At 34.5% G+C, this 16,003-nt stretch overlaps 1 protein-coding gene and 1 long non-coding RNA gene across 3 annotated transcripts in view; one reads left to right on the plus strand and one right to left on the minus strand.

Annotated features, from left to right (window-relative positions):
- igsf21a (immunoglobin superfamily, member 21a) overlaps window positions 1-16,003 on the minus strand; it is a 439,822-nt gene that overhangs the window by 378,998 nt on the left and 44,821 nt on the right.
- The window catches only part of LOC147841816 (uncharacterized), a 111,364-nt gene that overhangs the window by 88,293 nt on the left and 7,068 nt on the right, over window positions 1-16,003 (plus strand). The gene's annotated exons all lie outside the window — the stretch shown is intronic.

The raw sequence follows: 16,003 nt of genomic DNA on the forward strand, positions 1-16,003 counted from the left end.
TATGAATGAATAAATAAATAAATAAATAAAAATCAATAAAGCAATGCATAAAAGAAATTAAAAATACATAAAAATATAAATAAATAAAAAGGAATGCATAAAAATAAATAAAGGAATGCATAAAATAAATAAAGCAATGCATAAAAATAAACAAAGTAATGCATAAAAATAAACAAAGGAATGCATAAAAATAAATAAAGGAATGGATAAAATAAAGGAACGCATAAAACAAATAAAATAATATATTAAAAATATAAATAAATAAATAAATAATTGCATAAAATAAAATTACACAAAAAATATAAATAAATAAATAAATAAATAAATAAAGGAATGCATAAAATAAATAAAATACTACTTTAAAAATGTAAAACAAAATAATAAAAGATTGCATAAAAATATAAATAAATATATTTATTTATTATATATTATATTTATAATATAATATATTCAACAAATATTATATTTTACATAAACCCAAAGTAGATCCTTTAAATCAACAGAAACTGATTATTTTTCCTGATATATATATTTAAAGCAAAACATTCTAAGAACGAGTGCAACATTCAAACATGAGCATCAACAGTCAGTACTAGAAGGATTTGCCAGCCTAATCATGGATGTTGCAACCAAAATAGCTCTAGTGTGGAAAATCTGACATAAAACGAAGCGATGTTGTTGCGAGAGATCAGAACGAAACTTGCCAAAATGCAAACAGGTTGAGTCCGCTGAGCCATTTATACAACAAATGCATATCTCTGAGGCTGCATATAGGAATCGGTGTCTGTGAGAGTTGTAATCCTCTTTAGTACGCTCTCCCAGGCCCCCTGTTCATATTATCCTGAAGTGAGCGTGTATGTGTGTTAGTGCCTATTTGTGTGCAGCAGACTAACAATCTACACAGCAAGATTATTTGCATATGCCTTTGAATTAAACAGCCATCCTGCTCGGCCTAGCGTTTAATCGACCATTTAATCAATTCATATCATACAGCTGTGGAGGCTGCGTTACACATCTCAGTCCCACACGTGTATGAAAATTTAGGATTTTGAACTAAAACACCCATGGCACCAACTCCTTTTAACACAGATTGTCTACTTGTGCTGTGTTTTAGCATTTAGGGGGTGAGGGGAGGAAAAATGCATATAAAATCCATTTACATTTGTTTGTTTGAGCGCAGAAGATCCGATCAGTGGTTTGGTCGCATGCCGATTGCTGAAAAGGCTCCAGAGGAAATGTGGGAAATGAAGGAGGGAGTAATTTTAGCAAATTAGCATTCCTCAATTATGAGGAACTACACACATCTAGACATGTTAGCCTCTCTGATCTGAACAATAATGTTGATGAAGGCGTATAGTTCAACTAAAAATAATGGTCACTTGGAAATTCGCTAGCTTCTCAGTGAGAGCCGTGATCGCATATTTTTGGCATAGGAGGCAGATGGACTAACAAGGACACTAAAGGCCTCATCAGTAGCAAGGTTAGCAAAGTGTGTAGAACACACAACCCCTATTATCTGGCCTCTATTACATTTATCCACCTAAATCTCACTTTCATTCAGGTCATGGCATCAGTGTAACCCTGCATCTGTACTTGCCTAGATTAGATCGTACAGTAAGTCAAACTAACTTTTCAGAAGGGGAGGCAGGTGTATTAACAAGGACCCTAAAGATACAAGCACCTTATGTCAGTTGCTTGTGCACCTGTTGAGGCCAGGCGAGTAAAATTTACACACAACTCCTACTAACAGGCCTGGCTATACATTTGCCACATTTATATCTCTGAAAGTCACTCCCATCCAGTCCACAGTTCTACTCGCCTACAGTTCTAAGTTGTAGTTAAACTTGTGTTTTCGGAATAGGAGGTGGCTGCATTAACAAGCACCCCCTGGTGTCAGTTCCTGCAGCTATTGAAGGCATGCAAAGGAGTGAAATTTAAACACAGCTCCTTCTGTTTGGCCACAATTGCCCTAATAATTATATTTCAATCTGGGTGGTTGGAACTGCAACCCTCACAGTTCTGCTTGCCTCATTTGAAGCCTGAGAACACTATCAAAGAAGCAACCATCAGCAGTGTTGGCGAAAGTTACTTTTGAAAGTGATGCACTACAATATTGAGTAACTGCCCAAAAACAGCAATTAGTTACATCACTTAGTTACTTTTTATGGAAAGTAATGCACTACGTTAGAGTTACTTTTGAGTTATTTTTTCATACCTGCCGGTCTCTTTTTGAGAACTGGCAGTTTGTTTTCTTTCTCTCTCTTTTTTATTTTTATTTTTAATCGATGAGCTCTGCATTTAACAACATACTGTATAACCACCCGATTTGAATGTTATCATTCGATTTAATAGGTGTTATCTGTGGATTTCAGCTGATAGATATGGGCCAGTATGGACCTTCTGTGCCTACTGCTCGGAAGGCTGTTATCATCCATCCACATGGTTAATTAGCTATACTAATAGAGAAGACTCCAGATCCAGATCTGTTTTTACATTACTGTGATGGCTGAGTTTAGGGTAGGGGTAGATGTTTATAAAATACAATTATTGGGAAAATTAATAAATATAAATAATTCTCGTTAACTTCCGGCCGCAGCCATACTGTACGTGATCTATTGCTGATTAACCATGTGGATAGATGATTAAAGCCTTCTGAGCCTACTAGTAGGTGCAGAAGGCCCCTACTGGCCCATATCTATCAGTGAATAACCACCAATAACGGCCATTCAATCGAGTGATGACATTCAAATCGGCTGTTGTAACCAACATTTTGATTAAAAATAAAAACAAACAAAAAAACAATTAATGTTACCTTCTAAAAGTTTTCCTGATGCTACACATGCCGTATTTACAAATTATTGGAAGCTGAAAGCAATGTGCTTGCTACTTTTGAATTTTGGTCTTATTAGTTCAGAAAAATCCCTGTCCATTGAGACAATCTACTTTTCTTCCATGTGTTCGAAATAATGAGAATACTTCCATCACAGAAATGTAAGGCTCTGCCATCTTGGTTTCTTTCTGTTCATGCAGGGAGCACATTCTATCATTGAGTATGATTTAACGAGACAACTGTACACTAATTTATTTTTAAAAGCTAATTTATTTAACGTTTTTAAAAAGTAACTCAAATATTATTATTTTATTTTTTTAAGTAATGGTTTACTTTACTTGTTACTTAGAAAAAATATCATTGCGTCACTTTCAATGCAATACCCCCAACACTGACAATCAGTCACTAGTACATGTTTTGAAGGCAGATGAGTGTAGTTTAAACTTGACACACATAGCTCTTATTATTATACCTACGTTAAATTAATTAATAAAAATTAATTGTAATTGAAATTAATGTAATCTTTATTAATCAGGGGTAGCCACAGCGATATGAAACAACTTATCTAGCATATGTTTTGCACAGCAGATGCCCTTCCAGAGAAACCCATCACTGGGATAAACACATACACAACTTAGGCAATTTACCTATACTGTCCCACATGTCTTTGGACTTGTGAGGGAAACAAAACACCCAGAGAAAATACATGCGAACACGGAGAGAACATGCAAACTCTAGACAGAAATGCCAACCAGCGACCTTTTTGCTGTGAGGTGATCATGCTACACACTGCGCCACCATGACGCCAACACATATTATTATTTTTATTATTACATTTTTATTTATTTTTATATATTTAAACATTTTTGGATGCTTTTATAAAAAAAGAAACTCACACACACTCTGATCACACACCCAGAACAGTGGGAAGCCATTTTTGTGGCTACCAGGGAGCGTTCGGTGGGATGGGATTCGAGAGCCATGCCATGGTATGGAAGATAATCCTGGTTATTCATTACCCCATCTACATATATATATATATATATATATATATATATATATATATATATATATATATATATATATATATATATATATATATATTAGGGTTGGGCATCTAAGCTATAATGCCGATCCGATACGCATCTCGATACAAAGAATACGATCCGATATATTAGCGATACATTTATGACATATTGCGATGCGACACGATACGATTCACACCCATATCACGATACGATGCGATAATTCAGCACTAACTAATTAAATCAAGTTTATGAGATTATGTAAAAGAGGATGCTGTGCCATTGAATGAGTTTGATTATTTATTAACCAAGCAAAACCAAGACTTTTTTTACAAACTGGCTTTTCTCTCAGAGCCAGAGTGTCAGTTTACAGTAGAGGGCCATTTTAGAACATATAGCACATATTATTTAAGTATTTTCAAGATAAACAGAATGTATAAGTGCAATATATATTAAAATGTATATATTTGCACTCTTTCAACATAAAGGTTTAGCATTGCACAACAAGAATTGTGATTTAACTTTTCAACTATTAAAACAAGTTTTACAAAGTTATATTTTGCCACTGAATATTCAAAACTTAAGGTCGTGAACTAGCAGTGTTATGCTGCGTTGAAACATCACTGTCACTGTAAACAACAGGCTAATAAAAATATAACAAACCAGCAATCTTCTTGCTGTGAGGTGGTCAAACTACCCACTGTGCCACTGTGACACCCATTATTTTTATCATTATTATTATTAATATTATTATTATAATTAAATAAAAATTAACAGGAGGAGGTGTTTAAAACCGCCTAGTGCGGCAGTATAGAGAGGGCGGCGTCCGCAACACCCAGTTATATCCGCGCATAGGGTGGCAGAATAGAGGTCCACGACACCCGCGCGTCCTCAGTTTTATCCGCGCATAAGGCGGCAGAATAGAGGTCCGCGACACGTCACTTCATTTTCATAACCGGTCACTTTCGTTTTCACATTGGGGTTGAGGGCGGCGTGATCGTCCTCTGCCTAGAGCAGCAGTTCAGCTTGCTCCGGCCCTGCAGATGAACAATGCAATAACATCCGTTATTGGCATAGAGCACACAAAACTATTGCGCATGGAAAAAAAAACTTGCAATGCTTTTCTCACCACTTTTGGAGCTGGTAGCCACAGTTCAAGCAGTGCGAAAGCCGGGGATGTTGGAACACTGGAAGATGCTTTCACAACAACACCGTGGCGCCGCTTCAAGTGAGATTTCAGATTACTTGTACTTTCCGCGTATTTTACAGATGCGCGGCACATTTTGCAAATTGCATCTGTCCTGTCAAGTCGTCCATCCTTAAATCCATAATGTTGCCATACTTTAGATTTAAAACTCAGTGGGGAATAAAATGTTTGTTTTGCTTCTCGCGCTTTCTGAGGGCGCACCACTAGCTTCATCCGCACACCTGATACACTGAGTTGTAGTGTGAGTGTACACATCCGCAAATCCGTTGCTAAGGCTTACTTTATGTAGGTCGATTAAATTATGCACCAAAAACAGGTTGACAACACTTGTTAATAAATAAAAAATACATTCTATATTAAAAAAATAAGCTGTATCTCGGAAAAACCGATGCATCTCGATTTGCTTCCAAAATTTCATTCATCCTCTGCTGCTCAACCGATGCACTCGCATCGTGCATGCGCATGACCGCGTATCGATACATATCGATTAATCTTCCCATCCCTAATATATATATATATATATATATATATATATATATATATATATATATATATATATATATATATATATATATATATGTGTGTGTGTGTGTGTGTGTGTGTGTATATTGTACTGTAGGTATATATGTGTATGCACAGAAGCATATGTATTTGTGTTTTTGTTGCAGTGTCCTAATAGGATGTGCACCAAATCTCATTCGGTCAGAATGATTGACCTCTTGACTTTTCTAGCATAGACTGGCAGGAGGCTGATTTCGTTCAAATCACTTGACTGAAGAGAAAGGCGTTTGTAGAAGAGCCTTGTGCAACTTCTCAAGCCAGGCTGACATTTCAAACTGATGAGGACCATAAACACCCAGTGGGAGGCTTGGCAGTCTCCCATTGCTTCTGCGTTGCTCTCTCCTCTCTCCACACGTCCCCAAAACAAGCAGCCAAGCCTGGAGGACACGTCCACAAAGAGCTGCCCATCTTTTGGTCATTCCATCCAAGCTGGCACAGCAGGGAGCCGAGAAACAGAAATAAAAACTGTCCCTTTTTTGGGCAATATTTCAGCTAGGCATTTAAGAACAGCAGGCCAAATCATCCCACACTAAAAATTCAGGAGCTTAATGCCTTGGCTGAGAAACCTCAAGACGAGCGCACCGAAGAATGTGGATAAGAAGCGAGAAGGGATTGTGTTGGATGAGGTCATTCACCTTAGTTAATATTTTAGAGCATATTCAAAAAAAAATTCAGTTTACGCTTCAAATTGCACATATTTCTATTAAACCATGTTCAAATAGCCAAAGTCCAAATCCAAAAGTCACATATAACCTCATTACAACCTCCTACGATCTATGAGTACCCTGTCTCTCTTTTGAGGAAGCAAAAATGAAAAGCTACAGTATCATATAAAAGAAAAGAATTAATAGAAAACTGAATGTGAGTAATTCCTCCTTGCAATGCATACTTAAGTGTTTCGTTTGTATAATATAGCAAGTGCATCATAGCTAGACCAGCTTGGAAAACACAAAGGTGCAAAGTTTCACATAATTAGTAGCAATAGTGTTTATACTGATACATGTATCAATATATATTGTACAAAAGAAAAATGTTGTGTAGTATTTCCAACTGAAAAAGGTGTGGAATATAGGACACTTAGCAACCACCAGTGACAAATGAGAAGCTAATCATGCTAAAGCTGGCAAAAACACATCACACACAACTGAAACGCAATTTTCAAGTCAAGTCAAGTCAAGTCAACTTTATTGTCAATCAAACCATGCAACAGTACATTACACAGCAGACTGAAATTTTAAACACTGAGTAAACGATTTGCCTTAAAAAAGAACTTTGTGGAAAGCTCTGATGTTTTATTTTTGGGTAAACTAGCTAGATTTAAGCAACTTTACAGTCATTTTACATACCTGTCATCTCTCCCGTTTTTTTGGGATTCTCCCGTATTTTACCAATTCTATCCCGCTATCATCCCGTCAAAGTATTTTTTTCTGTATTTCTCCTGTATTCTTGATCGTTCTATGTAAAAGTAACATCATAAATGTGCTATAATTGCAAAAGCTGTTCAAGAGAATTATGCTTTCACTTCCTTTTGACTTGAAAGCACGTTGAAATTAACATTAAAATGACAGCATTCACTTCATTTCCATTAAAAATTTTCGTCCATCAACGCTCTTCCTATGCAACCTCTGAATCAATCAATTCATGTAATGGTGTAACTGATGTATGCGCTCGGTGGTGATGAAGACACTTTTCCCAGATCACCTCCTGTACACGCATTTTGAAGAAGACCGAAAGTGGACACTTTTGGATTTGGGGCTTGTTTGTAAACAGACAAATATACTTAATAATAAGTAAACATGTTCTTCCTGGTGTGTTTTATATAAAACACAAATAATTTTGTCTTAAATTACCACAAACAGTAATAAAGTAATCAAATGCTTTAGTAACACTTTAGTTTGGGTCACAATTCATGCTATTAACTATTGGCTTATTAACTGTTCATTATTAGTTATATAACCTTGTTCTGCATTCCTAATCCTACCCCATAACCTAAACCCAGCTTTTACCTAATTATTATTAAACAGCTAGTAGTTTATTACACTAGTGTTAGTTAATAGTTTGTTAATACTGTGAATTGTGACTTAAACTAAAGTGTTATCAATGCTTTCATTATATATCTGTAGATTCTTAAAGGGACAAACAAAACAGTGTATAAAAAGATCCGCTGCTCTTTACTAAACTATAGTAACTTTAATCAATATTTAAATACAGTGAATAAAAAGAACAAGATTTACAACAATATTAGTTTTATGCCACTGATTTTTGTAGGCTAACCCTTTTATTTTATTTTCAAAATGTTTTAATGTTTGCTACATAACCTATATCATATCATATAATTTCATTTAATTTCATATCATATCATATCATATCATATCATATCATATCATATCATATCATATCATATCATATCATATCATATCATATCATATCAAGCTAATTTAGGCTTATATACTATTAAGCAGCTCTGACAGAACAGATTAAGGAGTTTGGGTCATTTTAGGAGCTATTGTGGGTGTGAGTTTTATTTTGGGGGGGTGTATATCCTGTGTTTGTACATGCCAATGTTGACAGGTATGCATTTTAGTGACTTTATCCTGCATAGATTTAAAGCCTTCTCGAAAGCTAGCTAATGATAAAGTGTACATGTTAAACATTGCAAAGAGCATATTCCAATAGTTATAACACCCTCAAAATGATTAAATATATCAAGATTGTATGTATTATTTAAAACATATTCAATTATTTCATACACATGGATATATTTTATGAAGAGTGAACAAAAACATCTGCCCACACACAATCTGAAATGCATGGAACTGTCCTCCTTTGATGTAAAAAGGCCCAGTTTGAAGGTCATATTTTGTGATGATTTCTGAGGTTGTAATCTTTTAAAAACAACACTGCTGCAGACGTGTTTACAAAGGCAATTTTCCCCACATATATTTACCATTATAAACAAAATGTTTTCATCCTTTCATGAGTGCACTACAAAAAAAAAAAAAAGTCTTTTAGTAGCCGCTTTTTGAAAACATAATGTTTTACTCCGTCCTTCTCCATTAAAACCTGAGTACACTCTTAGAAAGATCTAGTAAATAGTTCAGGCTAATTTTGACTCATGTTCTGGCAAAGAGCTGAAGCTCGATATAAATACTGTGGCCAAATGTGGGACTTTGAAAGCACACTCATCACATTGATGAAGAGCTTCCTTAAGAACTCGGTGACTCAGTGTTTGCATCCTTAAGCAAATGAAACACCACAATAACACTTTTCATTTCAAGCCTCTGGCCTCCAACTCTCAGAGCAATTGAGAACCAATGGCACCTTTTGAAAAATGTAACATCAATTATCAAAATTAAATTTTTACACTGGTCTAGGTCCAAAATCATTAAAGAGCAAGCAATAAATGGCCATTGCTCATGAAAACACAAACTGTGACCTATTCAGTAGCAAATAAATACCCAAACTTCAAAAACAGTCGATGACGAAGAGTTTAATTTCTAGTCTTACTAATTTAATGTCTAGTCTTTAATTTCTAGTCATACTTGGGAGTCCTTGCAAATCAAGCAAGTCTCGTTGATTTCAATAGGAATACTAAAAGATAACTTTCTCCAAGAACGGTAAACCTTTGTGTATACAGAAGGGGAAATGCGCATTGAACATGTACGTCATGTTTTTTTTCTTTTTTCCTGGAAATGATACTTCTAAAGGAGCTGTTGACATGGAATTGAATCATATTTTGGTAAAACCCAAACAATACAAACATATAAATCAAACAAAACAAAAACATCTGATAAATAAGTTATAACAATGGAATGACATTATATAATAGCCATTTTTAGTGATGGCAGCTTAAAGACGACTCTCATATGGAAAATGAAGGCACATGCTTAAGTGTGATTTTTTTTCAGAGAAAATCAGAGTGTAAAAATCTTGATTATCTGCTGATCTCATCCATCAAATATAGTCTTTATTTTGTATTCTCTATTGGATTCGGTTCAGGAGACTGGCTGGGCCATTCTACAGCCTGATTTTCTTTCTCTGAAAGCATTTGAGAGTTTCCTTGGTTGTGTTTTGAATCATTGTCTTGCTTAAATGTCCACCCTGGTTACATCTTCGTCATCCTGCTAATGTAGATGTTGGACTGAAGCAGCTAATATTCATTTATTGCTTAAGAACTACTGAGAGATTCCAGCTGTTGTCTGAGCTTTCACTGCCTTTCTCCATGTGTTCAATAAATTTACCCTGTGTCATTTCATTTTATTAATCATAACTTCATTAATTAGTTTTGTTTTCTTTGTATTTATAGATTGATTTAGTTATTACCAACATCTGTTAAAAAATTGAAGTCAACAGCACCTTTAGAAATATGTTTTCTGAGAAAAATATTTCCACTGTATTTATTTCCACTTTATGAAGAGTGCCTCACACTAAACAGTATAGATGGCCAAAATATCTACCTCTAATTAAAATAAAAAAAAAATAAAAAATCTCATAAATAAACTTTCAAGAGCCAAGGTAATGATCAGCATTAAAAACACCTCAAATGTAATAGTCCCTGATGTGATTTTTAATTATTGACAGCCCTTGCAAACACGGGAATGAATGCATTTGGAATGCCGATCTTAATTGTTCAGTATCATTAGTGGATTGTTCTGTTGTCGTTGCCTTCTTTCATGAGGCTCAGATTCGGGCTAAGGCCAGTGTCAGATACTAATTACAAAGAGCGTGCATCCTGTGAGTTAATGAGCATCCACCAAACATTCTGCCAGAAGCTCAATCTCATCTATAAGGTGTATTCAACGCTGACAATACCAGAGACATGCAGAATATTCTAATGCGTTCCTCTCCTTTCATCAGCCTGTCCCCTGGGTTCTGTTTGTTTGTTTTTACCTGTAAACTAGGCCTCAATGATATTCACAGGATTATTCACTCGGTTCGCAATATAAAATTAGGCAATACTTTTAAAGCAGCAATGTGCTTTTTAATTGACCATTACGATTCTAAAGACTGTGTCAATACACTAATTTTGCAGTTTAATTTAGAGTTGGTAAAAAGCAATATTAAATGCAGACACTCGAACTGTCAACTCAAATCAATTCATAAAGTAGGGATATGTTGATATGGATATTTTGGCCAATACCAATAACTCTGTGTATACACTCACTAGCCACTTTATTAGGCACACCTGTCCAACAGCTGGTTAATGCAAATTTCTAATCAGCCAATCACATGGCAGCAACTCAATGCATTTAGGCATGTAGACATGGTCAAGATAATCTGCCGCAGTTCAAACCGGTTCAAACTGAGCCTCAAAATGAGGAAGAAAGGTGATTTAAGTGACTTTGAACATGGCATGGTTGTTGGTGCCAGACGGGCTGGTCTGAGTATTTCAGAAACTGCTGATCTACTACGATTTTCACACACAACCATCTCTAGGCTTTACAGAGAATGGTCTGAAAACAGAAAATAACCATTGAGCGATAGTTTTGTGGGCGCAACCGAGGTATGCAGAAGAGCATTTCTGAACACAAAACACATCAATGCTTGAGGCAGATGGGCTGCAGCAGTAGAACACCACACCAGGAGGCCACTCTTGTCAGCTAAGAACAGGAAACTGAGGCAACAATTCTCACAGGCTCACCAAATTTGGACAATAGAAGATTGGAAAAACGTTGCCTGGTCTGATGAGTCTTGATTTCTGCTGCAACATTTGAATGATAAGAGTCAGAATTTGCAGTCAACAACATGAAAGCATGGATCCATCCTGCATTGAATCAATGGTTCAGGTTACTGGTGGTAGTGCAATGGTGTGGGGCACACTTTGCACACTTTGGGCCCATTAGTACCAATTGAGCACTGTGTCAACGTAACAGCCTTCCAGAGTATTGCTGCTGACCATGTTCATCCCTTTATGACTACAGTGTACCCATCTTCTGATGGCTACTTACAACTGGATAACGCTTCATTTCATAAAGTGCAAATCATCTAGGACTGGTTTCTTGAGCATGCCAATGATTTTCTTTAGTCAAATGGCCTCCACAGTCACCAGATCTCAATCCAAGAGCACATTTGGGATATTGTGAAACGGGAGATTCGCATCATGGATGTGCAGTACACAAATCTGTCAATATGGACCAAAATCTCAGAGGAATAGTTTCTTTACCTTGCTGAATCGATGCCACAAAGGATTAAGGCAGTTCTGAAGGCAAAAGTGGGTACTAGTAATGTGTGCCTAATAAAGTGGCCGGTGAGTGTATATTCTAAAAGATAAAAGAATAAAATTAAAAACAAAACAGATAATTTATTTTATTAGCTGCAGAAAAAGTATTTTTCTTTTATAATAGATTTTACACATTTCAAAATCATTTACAAATGGACTGTCATGTCCTCTTTTTTTCACAGTTGAAAACTTCCACATTGACATCTTGTCCTCCTTCTGTGAGAATCTAAATTTGTATAATCTAGTTTCAAATTAACAGTGAATTTGACCTGAAAAGTACTAATCTTTAGCTGTTAATTAAATAATTTCATTCAAAACTGCATCAGCCCAGGTGTGAGAGACATCATTGCCTTCCTGAGCACTGGCTGAGTCAAAGTCAAGCAAATGCTATAGGCAGGGTGTAATCGACTGAGCCTTTGTCTTAGTGGATCCATTCAGGCCAAATAAACCCTATTGTTGATAAACTCGTGTGGTTATTTCACCTATCTACTTCATTTGCATGTTTTGTTTAACCATCTCCACCTTTAGCCACTGCCCCTTCTAACACATAATACATAGAGAACAACTCTGTCTAATGTTAGACTCATTTTAGACTCATTTATTTCTTAAAGATGCTGGCTGACGGCAGAACAACCAACATGTCTCAATAAAGAATTCTGCTTGTTGAGTCTCCTGATTTGGGTTCTCATTTTTTCCTACACTTCTAATCAGCTTAAAAACATGGCTGATAATTTTCTCATAGAGCAGATCACGTTATGGTTTATCAGCTGATATCAATATGGCAGCTGATATATTTTGTATTAGTATATAAAACAATTTTATTTCAGTTGATCCATTTTATATATATATATGAGCAATATAACACAAGTAGCAGTGCGGTATGGCTGTATATCGGCACTGGTGGGAGGTGTGCGTTGACACGAAACCACAGGTCGAGTGCCTTAGTGCCCCCACCAGTGCCGATATACAGCCATATCACACTGCTACGAGTGTGATATTGCGTTTATACAACAGTTTTACGGCATGATTGCGTATATAAAAACAAAATCAAACATGGAGAGTTTCAAAAACCCTTTTGTATGAGGGACTACTTTCTTCCGCGTTGGATTCAAATCATAAGCTGATGGTTAAAAAGCTGAGCAAGCATCTTTTTAAAGATTCTAACGACACTTTAGATCTGTAGTGTCTGCTTTTTGCTGGCTGTATGTGGGCGGAGTAATACACAAAGTGTAAAGAGGCTGTATGGGTGCTGATATTACTTAAATATATCACGGCTATCAGCCAATCAGATTCAAGAACCAGACAGAACTGTTGTGTGAGTGTATGTATGTATATATATATATATATATATATATATATATATATATATATATATATATATATATATATAAATCATGCCCTCCTAACCCTCCCCATATCATAATTGGCTTCATCACTCTGTCTCCTCTCAACCAACCAGCTGGTGTGTGGTCTGGCGCAAAAAGGCTGCTGTTGCGTCATACAGGTGGATTCTGAGGAGATTCCCCCCTATGTGTAAAGCGCTTTGAGTACCCAGAAAAGCACTACATAAGTGTAAGGCATTATTATTATTATTATTAAATTATTAATTTAAAATACAGATGTGCTACTTAATTATTTTTTAAAAACCATTTGAAGTCAATTGTATTTTCAGTGTTCTCAGAAGTTCCTGGTGTATTTAAAAGACAGCAATGTAAAGTACTAATAAAATAAATTAAATAAATAAAAAATAAAAGTCTTTTCCTTTGTATTTTGGTAAATAAACATCAATATGTCATAAAACATAAAAGTACAGAAATATTTTTAAGCTTTTGCTGCAACAATATATGCTTTTTTGCTGTTACTTTTGCTCAATTTAATACAACTTTACTTGTCTTTCAAGAATTACTGCCATTGCTTGTGTCATATGCTACAGCACCACTAAATTATCACTTCTGCAATATGACAGCTTGATGACTGCAGTTTTAAAAATACATATATTTTTAGCCATTTTCTCTCCATCACAGCTTTCATTTTTGTTTACTTCAGCTCTCAAAAATTGCTTATTTTTAGCAAACAGTAATAACCCCGGGGATATTTTTAGTTCAAACACATGCTCGAAAAGTTCAAAAGAACATTGCAGCGAATCAGACGCAGCTGAGGGACGTATCAATGCAGGTGATGTATTACAATTAAAATCGGGAACGCATACGGCATTGAAAAAAACAATCAATGTTCAATTTCAGATCTGTCAGCTGCATAAGTGCTTGATATAAATGCGGAGAGAGCAAATACGCTATGATATTGCTGCTCATATCTCCGTATTTCAGAGTCTCAGAAAAATGATTGCTCAGTAATTTCAGAAGTTCAGTGGGAGAAACATTCACTGACCTATTTTCATATCGCACCAGTCTGGAGACATGCTCTATTATTGCATAACGACGAACGAGACTTATACTGTACCACCTATGACAAAACTAACACTCATCAGGAACCCATAATTGAACTCAGACAAGTTCAAAACATACAAACTGTATATAGAAATGCAACAATTTAATGGTTTTATGATATAGAGTGATATGATATTGTGATATCAAGAAAAAAAAGGGTCAAATCATGGGTAAAAAAGATTTGGGGAGCATAAAACAGACTTAAGCCATTTTAAACAATGTCTCAATGTTTGTATTTTATAATTATAACTAATAAATATTTCATTAAACTAGCATTTATTTATTACTAGAACTCTAGCGTATATTTAACATACACTCACAGCCACTTTATTAAGTACTTTATCAGTTACTAGTGTCAGGTTGGATGCTCTTTTGCCTTCAGAACTGTATTAATCCGTCGTGGCATAGATTTAACAAGGTACGGGAAATATTCTTTAAAGATTTTGGTCCATATTGACATGATCGCATCACGCAGTTGCTGCAAATATGTCGGCTGCACATCTACAATGCGAATCTCCCGCTCCACCATATCCCAAAGGTGCTCTACTGGATTAATATCTGGTAAGTGTGGAGGCCATTTGAGTACAGTGAACTCATTGTCATGTTCAAGAAACCAGTCTGAGATGATTCAAGCTTTATGACATGACACGCTATCCAGCTGGATGCAGCCATCGGACTATGATTTACTCACTAAATAAATATATAAAATTATTGTATAATTTCATGAGTATGGAAAATGATTTTTAATACATTTATACTGTTTCAAAAGGTAAATATAAGTCAAAAGGTTTGTTTGTATATTTATATTTTTGATAAAATAAGCTATAATACAAACCTATTATAAATTAATTTATGTTTTACTGGATTTAATAAATATGGGTAAGATGTTAGTATTTATTAAATTCTGGTGAAGTCTGATAACATTTCTTTAAATATAACTGTGTCCATTGAAGAACTGTTATTATTGACAACTTGTCAGAATGATTGTTTTATTTGTTCATCTTCTCAGAAGTGTTTAATATGTTGTGCGTGATAAAATATATAGGGGATTTCCACTAAATATTGTTTTTTAACCCTTTTGAATTCACCAAAAATGGTGAAGTGATTTTTTGGAGAATATAAAAATATAAAATATATAATAAGGTTTTTATTAACAAAATGAAATCATCAGTTTATAGAATAAACAAGAATAGTTATATAAAAAAAGTAATAAATAAATAAATAAATAAATAAATAAATAAATAAATAAATAAATAAATAAATAAATAAATAAATAAATAAAAACAAATAATAAATAAAGTAAAACAAAACAAATTAAAATAAAATAAAATAAAATAAAAAACAATGAAATACTAAATAAAATAAAATAAAACAAAACAAAACAATTTTTTTAATAAAACAAAATAAAATAAAACAAAATTAAATTAAATTACATTAAAATTAAACAAAACAAAACAAAATTAAATTAAGCAAATAATTAAAACAAAATAAATCAAAATACAACTAAATAAAATAAAACTAAATAAAACAAAACAAAGTACAATAAAATAAAACTAAATTAAATGAAATAAAACTAAACAAAATAAAGTGAAACAAGACAAAACAAAACAAAATTAAATTAAATTCACATCCATCCACTAAAATGACTATGCCACATACTCATACATATTAAATGTGACAGATGTGCATATTCCATTTAGGGCCACTGTAGCC

This window comes from Danio rerio, chromosome 11, assembly GCF_052040795.2.
Source record: "Danio rerio strain M-AB ecotype USA chromosome 11, GRCz13ab, whole genome shotgun sequence".
Lineage (NCBI taxonomy): Eukaryota > Metazoa > Chordata > Actinopteri > Cypriniformes > Danionidae > Danio > Danio rerio.